Below are 12,776 nucleotides of genomic sequence, written 5' to 3'. Positions count from 1 at the left end.
AGAGAGAGAGAGAGAGAGAGAGACAGAGAGAAAGAGAGAGAGAGACAGAGAGAGAAAAAGAGAGAGAGAGAGAGGAAGAGAGAGGGGGGGAGGGGGAGAGAGGAGGAAGGTTTGATTGATTGATTGATTGTCATCTATATTGTTTTCTTTACAATCAGATCAGCTGATAACATGCATTGTCTGTTATTCTCGATAATTATCTTTAACTGTCCCTCTTGTGAGCCACTGGACGTATCTATAACTAAAAAAAAATAACACAAAAGGAAACCACCCCCCCCCCACAAAAAAACAAACAAACAAAAAACCCAACAACCCCCCCTAACAAAACAACTACAAACAACAACAAAAAACAAACAAAACAAAACAAAAGAAACAAATCATAGGCATCTCTGTGTATAGAAATGGTAGCACACAACACGGATGCATGATTGAAAACATAATATTTATAATGAGGCGTATCATAACCTGAGCCTTTGGAGCAGCTGTTACGATCAGATGGGAGTTCGATTCCACAGCGGGGAGACTTTTTATCGAGTATCTCTGCCTTCCCGTTGATGAGATATGGTGTCTCTCCCAGTCTTTGCTGGAGTACATACAAATCTATAGTCTTATGATTATGAACGACAAAATATAGAGCGCACTTTCACCATGACTAAGTTTGTTTTGACTTGGGCTGAACTGAAACTTGTTTTTCTGCTTATTCAAATGATGCGTAACACGAGTAGATCTTATCTGAGACGGGAACCTAAAGCTTGTTCACCTTCGTCTGTGCGTGGTTGAAAGGGTATGAAAACAAATAGCTCTGTTTACTCTTTTTAGACCTTTGCATACGAGTGCCGGTCTATAAGTTGGATAACCAACTGAATCTAAAAGACCTTTAATGAGGGTCACTGCTGCATACTAAGGTTCTTACACGTTTCTTTCGATGCAAGCCTAACGAGGGTAAAAAAACCCCAACCCATAAAACAAATAGCAGAGTTACAGCATGCGCATAAAATTTTTAAAAGGTTGACCTATTTTCACCACCATTTCACGTTAACGCAGGCCAATGAATCACGCTTCAACAGTCGAAGAAATACTTTTCGAGACTCCCATGGAGAAGTCTTATAGATGATCTTGGGAGGAAATCTGCAAGCTAATACTGGAATATGAGGGCAGCGTAATGTGGCTGTCTCGAAATTAGCATTGCATAATCTTGGTTGTTCTAAATAATTTATTGTTGGGATCCTGTATATGCATCCAAAGGGCGAAGTATTCATATAGAGCCCAACAATACATTTTAATGTTACAAGATCAAGATTTTAAAATAAATAATTTTGTTTAGTTCTTGGACTATAAGGTGGGTCATGCAAACTTATGTACGCATTGACAAATCAATATCCTAAATGAGCTAGATTTTTTTGCTTAATGCGGACAGACGAAAGTTAACAAGTTATTGGTCTTCCAGTAAAAACAAGCTTCTAATGATTGCCATACTATTTTACCTTCCCTTCTCAGCTGGTGTGCTTGAGCTTTATTTCGTTTGTAATTTGAAATAGATATGCAACTCGTCGTGAGATGATGCAGCAATTATCTGATTCAAAGACACGATTGCCGATGCTCCAGCGAAGCTCGCATGGATAATGATATCTTTCTGATTCTCATCAAATGACTGTTCCTAGCCTCTGGCCATACGCCTTGTGTGTAGGCCTACTGCTCTTGTCTCATCTCTCTCCGCTTCAGAGAAGCAAGTGGATGGTTGAAGGGTGCCATTGGTATGTCCTACTTATTTACTGTTACTCTCTTTTATCCGTTTATCTGTCTGTCTGTTGGTGTTACTTTTTTCCTGCACGAGATGACCATTATTTCGTCTAAGTATTTCTCTTTTCTTAATTAAACAAGCAAACAAAAAAACTAACAACATCAGTGAAACAACAACGAGGAATTGAGCCGCTATCCTGATGTCTCTTTGTTGCCACTTTCCCGTATAGCAGTGGAATATCTTTAGTAGAACATGCTTTTTTATAATCGAAAATATGCGAGAAGTCTCTGGAAAGGTATCAATGGTTTACGTATCTAGCTATTAACAACAACAAAAACAAGCTTTTGTAAGATTTGTACGGCACTTGCAACACAATTAGAACATGATATGAGTGCCGAACATCAGAGGTATTATTAGATAGTAATGTTCAAAGAAAAGAAGGAGGAGAGATAAGTACGATAGATGTTTGATAGGAAAGATAGATAGAGACAACCACACCTGGGCACCCGCCAACCACCCACTATTATTAGTGTCTGACTTTTGCATAATTAAAAAAAAGGTGGAGGGGGCTGCAGTCAGATTCAAGGTACTAATATACTTACTTACGTCCTCTCTCCCTATACCGCCAGGCACATAAGGCGGAGAGCAGTCGGGGGCTCTCGTGGCCTAGAGGTTAAGGTGTTGGCCTCTCATTCAAAAAGTCCCGGGTTCAAATCCGGGTAGCGATCGAAAAATTTTCTTCTCTAAAATTGTCTCCGTTCACCTTCTTTCCTGCTCTCTAGCAATGTTCTATTGTCTGCTCTCATTTCCACTTTCTGCCCCCACCCCCTCACCTCCTTTGCTTCCTCCTTTGGGCTCCTGATTCTTTCTGCAGCCTTTCTACTGCTACTCCTTTGCTCCTCCTTACTGCTGTCTTTCAGTCACACCCCTGATCTTCGGTAGGAAAGATCTACACCTAGCCTTCTCGGACAAGGGCGAAAAATCTCGGAGGGCCCGTGTGCAAGTTGCGCACGTTAAAGATCCCTTGGTGGGCTAAAATCGATAAGAGTAGGCTTCGGCCGCCACCCGGGCAAAATTCAAAATTTCCTACTTAAAATACTAGGTGTGCCCCGCGCGCTCATGTGACCTTATGCAGTTGCGAGCGCCGTAAAACACTTTACAAAAACAAAAAAACAAGGAGAGCAGTCAACGCCACGCTTGTCAGTCCCGGGCCACGTTCTCCAATCTTGGCACATCCAGGCCCTGGGTAATTGCCTCGTCCGTTATTGTGCCTTCCAGTTCGTCTACGTCATCTTCTTTTTTCCCAGGTCGTCTCCAATACCATGTTTATAATATAGGGCTATCGTAAGGCACTACAATAACATATTGATGGATAAAAGATTACAGTCAATAATATATTGATGGATAAAAGATTACAGTCAATAATATATTGATGGATAAAAGATTACAGTCAATAATATATTGATGGATACAAGATTACAGTCAATAATATATTGATGGATAAAAGATTACAGTCAATAATATATTGATGGATAAAAGATTACAGTCTAACAAACTATAAAAAGTAAAGGAAAAAGGAGGTGTATAAACTTATTGGAATTGTAGATGTCCCCCCCCCCCTCCCCATCGACACAATGTAGATAATTTAGGAGGCAGGCTGTTGTGTCGATTTTTTGGGAGATTGGGGGAAGGGGGGGGGGTGTATCTAAAAATCTTAAAACTCTGCAGACATTTGATTTTCTTTTATAAAGATAGGACTAAATTTTGATTACTGTGGAAGGAAAAGAGTACTGCGCGTGTGCTTTCCTTATATACCGGGTGCCCATTGCGGATCGGATTGGCAAGGGAAGGCTCATTAATGGCGGCTTCAGTTCACACTACGCATAGACCCCTCCCTTGTTGTGTCACATTGAAAATTTTGACCCGCTCACTGCGTTACTGAACAGAAAACAAGTACAGTTCACAACACAACCATTTCCTTCCTCAACGGCTTCAAGTACCGACTGCCGCATATCGCGGTTGTTGTGTTGAGAGGTTCTTGAATCCAACAGACGCGAGCAATTTCGATGGGCTTTCTAGATCTTTCAGTATCAGCCTTTCCATATCTACACGTCCTTTTGAAGATTATGATCGAATTTGTTCGAATTCCGTGTAACTGTGCTTCGATTATAGCTTTTGCCCCCCCCCCCCCCAACCCCATGAAAGAAACTATGGCTGCCTCCGACTCAGTTCGACTGAATTTGATTGGCAGTGTGCAGTGGGTCTTAGGAGGACGGTTTACTGTCCAACTGGTTTTACCAGCATCTTTAGTACTATAGCAGTTGGGTGCCTTACTGTTGCATGCAGAAGTTCCCGAGTTCGATTTCCGTGAGGTGAGAATTTTGGTCGAGCATCTCGATCTTTGTGCAAGGATGTTGTATCCCTCTCAGCCCAGTTGGTCCTGATATGCAGGGTCGAAGCAACTCACTTCTTAAATGATCTAAATTGCGTCAATGGGGACCTAAAACACGCACAATTTTTTAAAAATCGCTGCAAAGCGTACCCTACTGGGAGTCCGAATGAAGGAAAAAACACCAGTCCCTCTAGATCGAGTTGACTGCGTGCAACATCTCTCTCTCTCTCTCTCTCTCTCTCCCTCTCTCTCTCTCTCTCTCTCTCTCTTCCCCCCTTTTTGCTCCTTCATTTCGCTCCGAATTCAGTAAAAAAAATCGCTGCCTCAGAATTACTAAGTTCTGACATTTCTGGCCGCTTTTAGTTACTGAGATTAAGAGACCTGAAACCAAAATAATGTTCTATCTGCTCTATCAAAATCGTGACATTATTTGGAGTCATTATCAAGATATTCAAAGAACTGCGTTCGAAAAAAGGTTGACATGACCTTGTGAAACTCAAAATGTTTTAAAAAGTCAAATTTCTCAAAACTAGCTAGTACTGAGCAGATGTAACTTTGTAATTCTAGGGTAAGGAAATTGTGTCTGCTACCATGAACCGGAAGTACGTCAGAGACAGGCGATCTAGGAAGATATTGTAATACACGTCTATGTGATGTTCCTCGCTTTGCCTGATTGTTGCTTTGTTCCGATCTATCGCTTGTCGTGTTGTTGGCATTTGAAACCAGCAGTTACGTCGATTGTTTTCCCCTTTCCGGGGACCAGACCGAGTCAAGAGATAACGATCCTGTCATGAGTTGAAAAACTACAAGAGCCTCGACTGTCGCTGACGGAAAGGTCTACGGCCCAGTTTTCTGTGCGAGTAAAGAAGTGTGGGTAATGCGGAAAGAAGCATTGGAGAATAATATTGTAACAACAGGCAAGTTTGATGGAAAAAGAAGAAGAGGCAGACAGAGGGAAAAGATACTGGACAAGTTGACAACATGGCTAGGAACAGCAAGAACAACAGACATCATTGTTGCAACGCAAGACAGAGAGAGGTGGAGGTCCATGATCGCCTGCGCCAGTCAGCTAGGCACCGGATGAATGAAAGAAGTGGGTAGGCCAGGCTAACCAGTCTTCGCACGGAGCTGTTCGAATCTCCTTTTCGTTGTAGGTTTTGCTAGAGTTTTACAACACTTACAACAGAATTAATAAGTAATTTTAGTGCAGAAGATAAGAGGTGTTGATGAAGCGTAATATACAAAGAAAACAAGGAGCATGTCGCTGACAGACAGGGTGGAAGTAACCCCTCCCCCCCTTAAATGACCCACATTTTGTCGATTGGGTGTCTGTAGTGTAATAACTAGATTTCTTTGGCTTTAATAATAAAAGACATGAGTTCAAATCCGACGCAGGGAAATTCATTTTTATAGAGCACCTCCACATTATTTTTTCTCCGTCTTTTTTGTTCAGTTTATACTCCGCTACTCTAAAATAACAAAGTTCTATCTGCTCAGTACCCTAGTTTGGATAAATTTGACGTAAAAAAGATTGCGTTTCACAACATGTCAAGCTATTCTGAATGTACATTTTTTGAATATCTTGATAACAACACCGAATAATCTAACGATTTTGATAGCGCAGATAAAACTTTTTGGTTTCTGACCTAATGGTTGAGTACCGGCTCGTTGCTGGGAGAACAGACCAAAAACAAAAAAAACAAACAACAAACAACAACAACCCCAAAACATAGGTTAGGTAGTGTGCTGAAATCAGGCGCTCGTCAAAATAATCAAAGTGAAGAAACTGGCATTTTTCTACTTCTACATGTTTGGTGGATTTTTATTTTTTAATTTGCATTTTTTGGCTCAACACCTTTCATGCCAATTAAAGAACACATTTCTTTGTGGATTTTTACTGCAAAACGTTGATTAAAGGCACTCAAAAGTAACTTTTCAGTTTGTACGGACTCTCAAGCAAAGGAAAAAAAGTCTTTGGCAACCACTTTCTCAGTAACTTTACTTCTGAAACCAGGTGACCCCTGCCTCGTTCATTCGCAAATATCTCGACGTCTGTTAAAAATAAATGGATATTTTTTCTTCAAAAGCAAGACAAATGAACAAGCTTGAGGATGATACCAATAATTCTACACGCTAAAAAATTGACGAGAGCCTGATTCCACCGCCTCGTGACATAATTATACGTCCTGCCCAAAAAGCTTTGGTTGCTTTGGTCTCTGAGTGGGCTATACCGCCGTTTTCCCACAAACCCAATGGAATTAATGGCGTCACTTCCCGACAAAGCGACTGACCGGAAATGAGATCTCGGCAGCTTCCGGAATCCGATGCTGTTGTGTTGTGCAACGACTGGCCTTTAACCGTCTGTTTTCTCGGACCCAGAAAACGTCCATGACGTCACACGTTAGCCGTACTCTTATCGCCCCACGGGAAGAAAAAAAGGGGTGGGGGGTGGGGATGGAGAACGACAGTCCTATCTACAGAAGGCTGACGTCCTTTCTCTTCCTTTCCGTCTTGCCTTTGTCTGCGGGAAGTGATTGGTTGGTGGGTTCCGTGGAAAAGGCCTCCCTGTCAGTTGGGCTGAAAACGTTCTCCCCTATCGTCTTCGTTGGATGATGGAATCTTCAGCTACTCGATTAGTTTGCGGGCAACTTCGATAATAGCTGTCTTTTCTTCGATTCAGACCGGTTTCGTCGTTGGTGGTTGGCGGGTGCTCTGGTGTGGTCTGCCCCTTTTTTTCTGTCAAACTTCTATCGTCTTCATCACTCCTGCTTCTTTTTTGTGTTTGTTACTCTCTCTCTTGTAACACCTCAAATCCTCGGCACTTATATAACCCTATTATGTTACAAGTGCCCTAAAACACTTACTAACCCCCCCCCCCCCCAGGTTTCTGTGGTGTAAAAGGTAGATTTCTTTGGCTTTAATAATAGAAGACATGAGTTTGTGTCCGTCGTGGGAAAAGTGTATTTCTTTATCGAGCATCTCTGTTGTTTCGATGGGATGTTCATGCTGTATCTGATGCAGCTCTGGTAGTCAGGATCGAAGCAGTCTACACAACAACACTGACATGTTGAGAGAGAGAGAGAGAGAGAGAGAGAGAGAGACAGACAGACAGACAGACAGACAGACAGACAGACAGAGGCAGAGAGAGAGAGAGCAAGAGGGGAGAGAGAGAGAGAAGGATTTATAAATACCCTAACCCTAACCTTAATCCTAACCATGTTGAAGCTGGCTCTCATTCAGCCCGGACGGGAAGGGTCAAAGAAGTCTACTTTCCAAATGATTGAATTCCTTGGTGTAGATTTCGCTCGTAGGACATTTAAATATTGATCACGGGATTACATTTCCATGTCTCTTAACACACAGGAACCGTTGCCTTTTTATGCCTCCTTTCCTACAATTCTTAACCAAATACTTTTCAGAAACAAACAGATCGTGCGATAACGGCTTTGTGGGAAACTTGAGACTTTCTCGATTCATTCTTAATTTCTATTGAGGCGCACTACTTGAGATGTCGTTCCAACGAATCAATTTCTTCCTGTTTTACTTCGATTCTCTTTAGAGGGCCAGTAATTACAAAAAGATAGACTTCTGGTTCTGTAAGAGATTGCCGGAAGATTATGATGAGAAACGAGACCCCATGTACTGAATCACTTACACACACACACACACACACACACACACACACACACACACACACACACACACACACACACACACACACACACATACAAACACACACGCACACACACACACACACACACACACACACATATATATATATATATATATAATATATATAATATATATAATATATTCATATACAGGCGTCTGTGGTATGGCGGTTAAGCCTTTTACCGTCGCACGCATACGACCTGAGATTGATTCCTATGTGGGGAGAATTTCTCCTGAGTATCTTAGTCTTTCTCCTGGGACGTTGTATCCCTGTCAGCCCGGGTTAATTACTGGCCTCTAAGAGAAATAAAGAAAAACAGAATGAAATTAATTCGATGAAACTACATTTCAAATAATAATGTTTTGGGAATACAAAAAGGAAGCGGAAGATCTGGTATCCTTACAGGAAAAAACAGAAAAATGTTCAACCAGATATGCACTGGCACAATCAGTAGAAAGACCCTCAGCGACGTTTTGGAGAGAGCAACGGAGCATCAATGGACATGTCCGGAACGCATTGATGTTGCTTCCTGAAACGATGAATAATGAACATTTCAAATAGCGCACTGCGATAGAAATTAAGCATGAAACGAAAGAGTTGCAGCCTGCCTCTTAATGGTCTGAATTGTGGCGATGGGGGTGCAAAGCGTCAACATTACCCCCCCCCCCCCCAAAAATAAAAAAATAAAAAAATAAATCACAACCAAAATAAAACTAACAAACAAACAAAAAACTCAATGGCTCCTTTCCCACAGTCACAGAGGCCACTAAAGCGCGACAGCTGAGGCCTCGATAAACAGTCTATCAAACAGACAACCTTCTCAAAGCCATTGATTTTTACACACAGATGTAAATAATGTTATTTCAACGAAATGTGAATTGATATACAGTCAAACCTGCCCTGACGGCCACCTCTATAAGACGTCCACCTGTACAAACGGCCACTTTCCATTTCCCCCCGTGCGTTTTTTCGATATAATTTAACTGTGTAAAACAGGCACCTGTCCAACGCGGCCGCGGCCGCAATATTTTAACACACAACTTCTATCACACTAAGCAAAAACACCTGTCTTAGACGGCCACCTTAGTGGCTCCATTACGTTTTGTCATAAATTGTGCATTGGCCCCTGGCGTTGTGGGCGAGCCGTCATAATTCAATACCCTTTCGTTGCTGTTAGGTAGTCCCTCCAACCGATCAAATTGCGTAGGCCCCTCCCACTGTTGACCAATAGGTACATGTACTAATTTTGCTGCTGGTGCGGTAAGCGTGTGATCCCTCATTACCCATAAGCCCCGCCCAGAACTCGTACACAAATCGTAAGTGAGATGAGTGGTCACTGTATACCCAGTCTGTAACAAAGTAACAAAGGACGTCAACATGAACTTGCGACAGAAGCGTTGCTCGTTCTCCGAGTGGTGGCGACCCATGTGTTTGTTCTAACAAGGCATGTCTGATACATTTCATTTTATTGTCACCCTTGCGCAAAATCAGCGACAAAATAAAAATTGCAAACAAAATACAAACCAACAACAACAACAACAACAAAAACAAAAACAATGCGGTTACTTTCGATTGGGACCTCAGATGGGAATGGTTTGATTTCTTCATCTTGATTAGTCCTGCATAAGACGGCCACCTGCCTTAAACGGCCATTTTCTCCTTGACAATGGGTGGCCGTCTTACACAGGTTTTACTGTATTTCTAAAATTAAAATTTTAAACCAGTAGTCAATTCGATCATTGACCAAAACCAAGCCGTATGTGAACTATTTTGAAGGCAACCAACTTGCATTTCATGCGCTCATATGTCCTTATGCAGTTGAGAGTGCCGTAAAACTTTTACTAGACAAAAAACAAACAAACCGTCTTTCAACTCTCTGCCCGCTCCCTGTACACTTTAAGCACTTCTCCTATTTTACAAAAAGCCATCTTCAATCAATCATTCCTCAATTTCCACAGCAATCGCAACGCTTCCATATTATCATGCAACCTGACCAGAAAGGTCAGTTTAACCTGCATTGCTATTTGAACTTTCACGGAGCCCCAAAAGGAAATGAATTTACGGTCTACTCTCTACTCCACGCTGTCCACAAGCGACTCACCTCTTTTACCCTTTCCATTTCTGTCTTTTTGTCCCTAGACTGATGCTTGGTACAGCTTTCAATTACTTCTTTTTTTTAAATGCAGGTGATTTTTACGCCCACATCGACCCCCCCCCCCACCCACAAAGGTAGTGTAACTGACTGAAGTATCTTCAGTCCATTTCCAAATTTGGTGGGGTTGGGGGGGGGGGGTATTAACATGTTCTTACGCACAGTAAAATTGTAAATGGGCTGATTTATCAATGTTATGCTCATACTGTGCCGGAACAACATCGGGGGAACTGCTGCTTTTTCTTTCCTCACCCTTGCTATCGTCATTTTCCCTCTACTTCTTTTGTATGTTTGTCACTCTTTTGTGAAATGCTATTTCCGAGGTGCCTTGATGGTCGAAGCAGACTTTGTGCTGTTGAAGCTAGAGAGGTGAGCAGAGTAAGCCTGATTTCCCGTTTGGACTACTTTGTTGACATCCACCCTTTGGCGCATGACCTTATGCAGTTGCGAGCCCCGTAAAACATGACTAAAACTAAACTAAACATATCGACACAATTTAGATAATATAGCAGGAGGGCTTTCTGCCCTGCTTGTCAGGATCAATCTAAGTGATAAATAACCGTGTTTGAGAAGGCGAATATCTAATTATTAAACTAGATTTTGAGCGACCAAAATCGCTTTCTGTCTGACGTCTGTAGTGTTGCTGTTAAGTGCTTCGACATCGCACGAAGAAGACTCGAGTTTGATTCTCATGTTTGGGTGGCTGGCAGGTACTCTGGTGTGGTTTGCTCCTTCTATCTTATCAAACGTCTGTCGTCCTTATCTCTTCTCCTTCATTTTTGTGTTTGTTACTCTCTAGTAACACCTCTAATCTTCGGTACTAATATGACCTTATTGTGTTGCAAGTGCCGTAGAATAGTTACGAAGAAAAAAGATTCCCTTGTGGGGGAAATTTTTACCCAGTATGTTGGTCTTTTTTCTGGGACGTTGCATTCCTCTTAGGCATAACAGGCTGGGTAGAAGACCGTCTCCTCTGTGATCTAAATTGTATTGATTGGGGGCGTAAAATATCTATCATTAAAAAAATAAAACAACACCAACAACAAAAGAGAACCCAACCCCCACAACAACAACAACTACAACAACAACAACAACAACAACAAAAACAAAACCAACAACAAAAGAGAACCCCCCCCCCCCCCCAACCAAACATTTAAGTACAAGTGGCAGAGTTACGACAAGCCAAATGCAAATTTAAAAAAATGCTTTCTGGGTAGCTTTATACAGTGGTGTCCAAAAGAAACTTGAAAATGCAATCGCCCAATCATTGTGTTAAAGCCTTGCACTACCCACTCATGCAGCATACCAATTTAAAGCGAAACAGATTCTTCATCATGTGGCACATTAATATTTCATTTATGTTACGGGATGCCCGAGATACGGTCAATCAAAACTGGCCTTAAAAAAGCTGGCTTGGCAAAATTGTGCGAAAACAAAGAAACGCAAACGTGTGTTTGCACGTGTATTGAAGTGCATCAACGTTGTTGGAATGGACATGTCGTGTATTGAATATCAAATGAATATAAAATTTTGTCTCCGCAGTAAAGAATATTTTATTACATGTACAATGAGTTAAAAAAAAATTATAGTTTGCACAGTAGCGACCAGCAATAGTTTGTAGATTGTCTTTGTTTGTAACATTGTGTTTTATTCATGCAGTTATGCATGAAACGTATTTGTGTTTGTGTGTTTGTGTGTGTGTGTGTGTGTGTGTGTGTGTGTGTGTGTGTGTGTGTGTGTGTGTGTGCCTTTTAAAAACACATTTCTCAAAGGAATCAATAAAATGGAACCTTTTGAAATTCATTTCTATAATTCCCTAGCTTTTCGAGGTAATCAACATCCGTACGGTCTGTCTAACCCTTTTGAAAACACCGTCAATTCCAGTACTTAATGAGTTCCTGAAAGGATAAAAAAAAATCTAGAGTAGACCTACCCAACAGTGGATGATTGGTGGGTTCTCTGGTGCGGTTTGCTCCTTCTTTCCTGTCAAACATCTATCGTCCTTATCTCCCTACTATTTTGTGTTTGTTACTCTCTTGTAACACCTCTAATTTTCGGCACTCATTGAACCTTATAATGTTGCAAGCGCTGTAAAACTCTTACTAAAACAGAACAAAACAACTACCCACCGGCCCAATATTGCTAAAAGGCACCGAACCGTTGGCCTAAAACAGATATAAATGCAATGTATTTGAGTGTTGACTTAGACTTATCCTAACCAGCCCACTTTGTGCGGAAAGACTTCGTGAGCTGAAAGCTTAAACCGACAATAATAATATACCGATTTGCATAAGTGTAAACACATATTCATATCTTACTCCCCACACCTGTTCATTGGTGGTTGTATCTGAATAGCTTTCACTCAGTTCTATCGTTGAATGGAAATGAATAACTTCGCAGCGATATCAACGAACTGACAGCTTTATATATTATAATCCTTTCGGTACTTTCGCTCGACTTTCCACTTTGACAAGTGGAAAAGCAATCCTTTCCCCCCTTTTTGGGGGTTTAATTATTCTTTCCTATTCTGTGTGAAAAGCAAAAGCAATATTCCCCATATTTTCACCCCCCCCCCGTTTTAAAATAATTATTGCTCTTTCCCATTCATATTTACAAAGAAAGTTGTACATGTTTTATGGGATCACCCAGTATATGACCTATCTGCATTGCAAGTGCCGTCAATCTCTTACCAAAACAAAACACAATTATTACTGTTATTAACCCCCTCCCTCTCTTTCTCTCTTTCTCTCTCTCTCTCTCTTTCTCTGTCCCTCTCTCTCTCTCGTTCCTTCTCGTTCTCTCTCTCTCTCTCTCTCTC

The 12,776-nt window shown here is 41.4% G+C and overlaps 1 protein-coding gene across 1 annotated transcript in view; it reads left to right on the top strand.

Moving 5' to 3' along the window:
* The window catches only part of LOC118477184 (dual 3',5'-cyclic-AMP and -GMP phosphodiesterase 11A-like), a gene marked incomplete at its 3' end in the record, with an annotated part of 39,519 nt that overhangs the window by 25,566 nt on the left and 1,177 nt on the right, over positions 1-12,776 (top strand).

Source organism: Aplysia californica, unplaced genomic scaffold, assembly GCF_000002075.1.
Source record: "Aplysia californica isolate F4 #8 unplaced genomic scaffold, AplCal3.0 scaffold00481, whole genome shotgun sequence".
NCBI classification, from domain to species: domain Eukaryota; kingdom Metazoa; phylum Mollusca; class Gastropoda; order Aplysiida; family Aplysiidae; genus Aplysia; species Aplysia californica.
The sequence above is the reverse complement of the archived record's forward strand: the minus strand, read 5'-3'. Positions and strand labels throughout refer to the sequence as shown.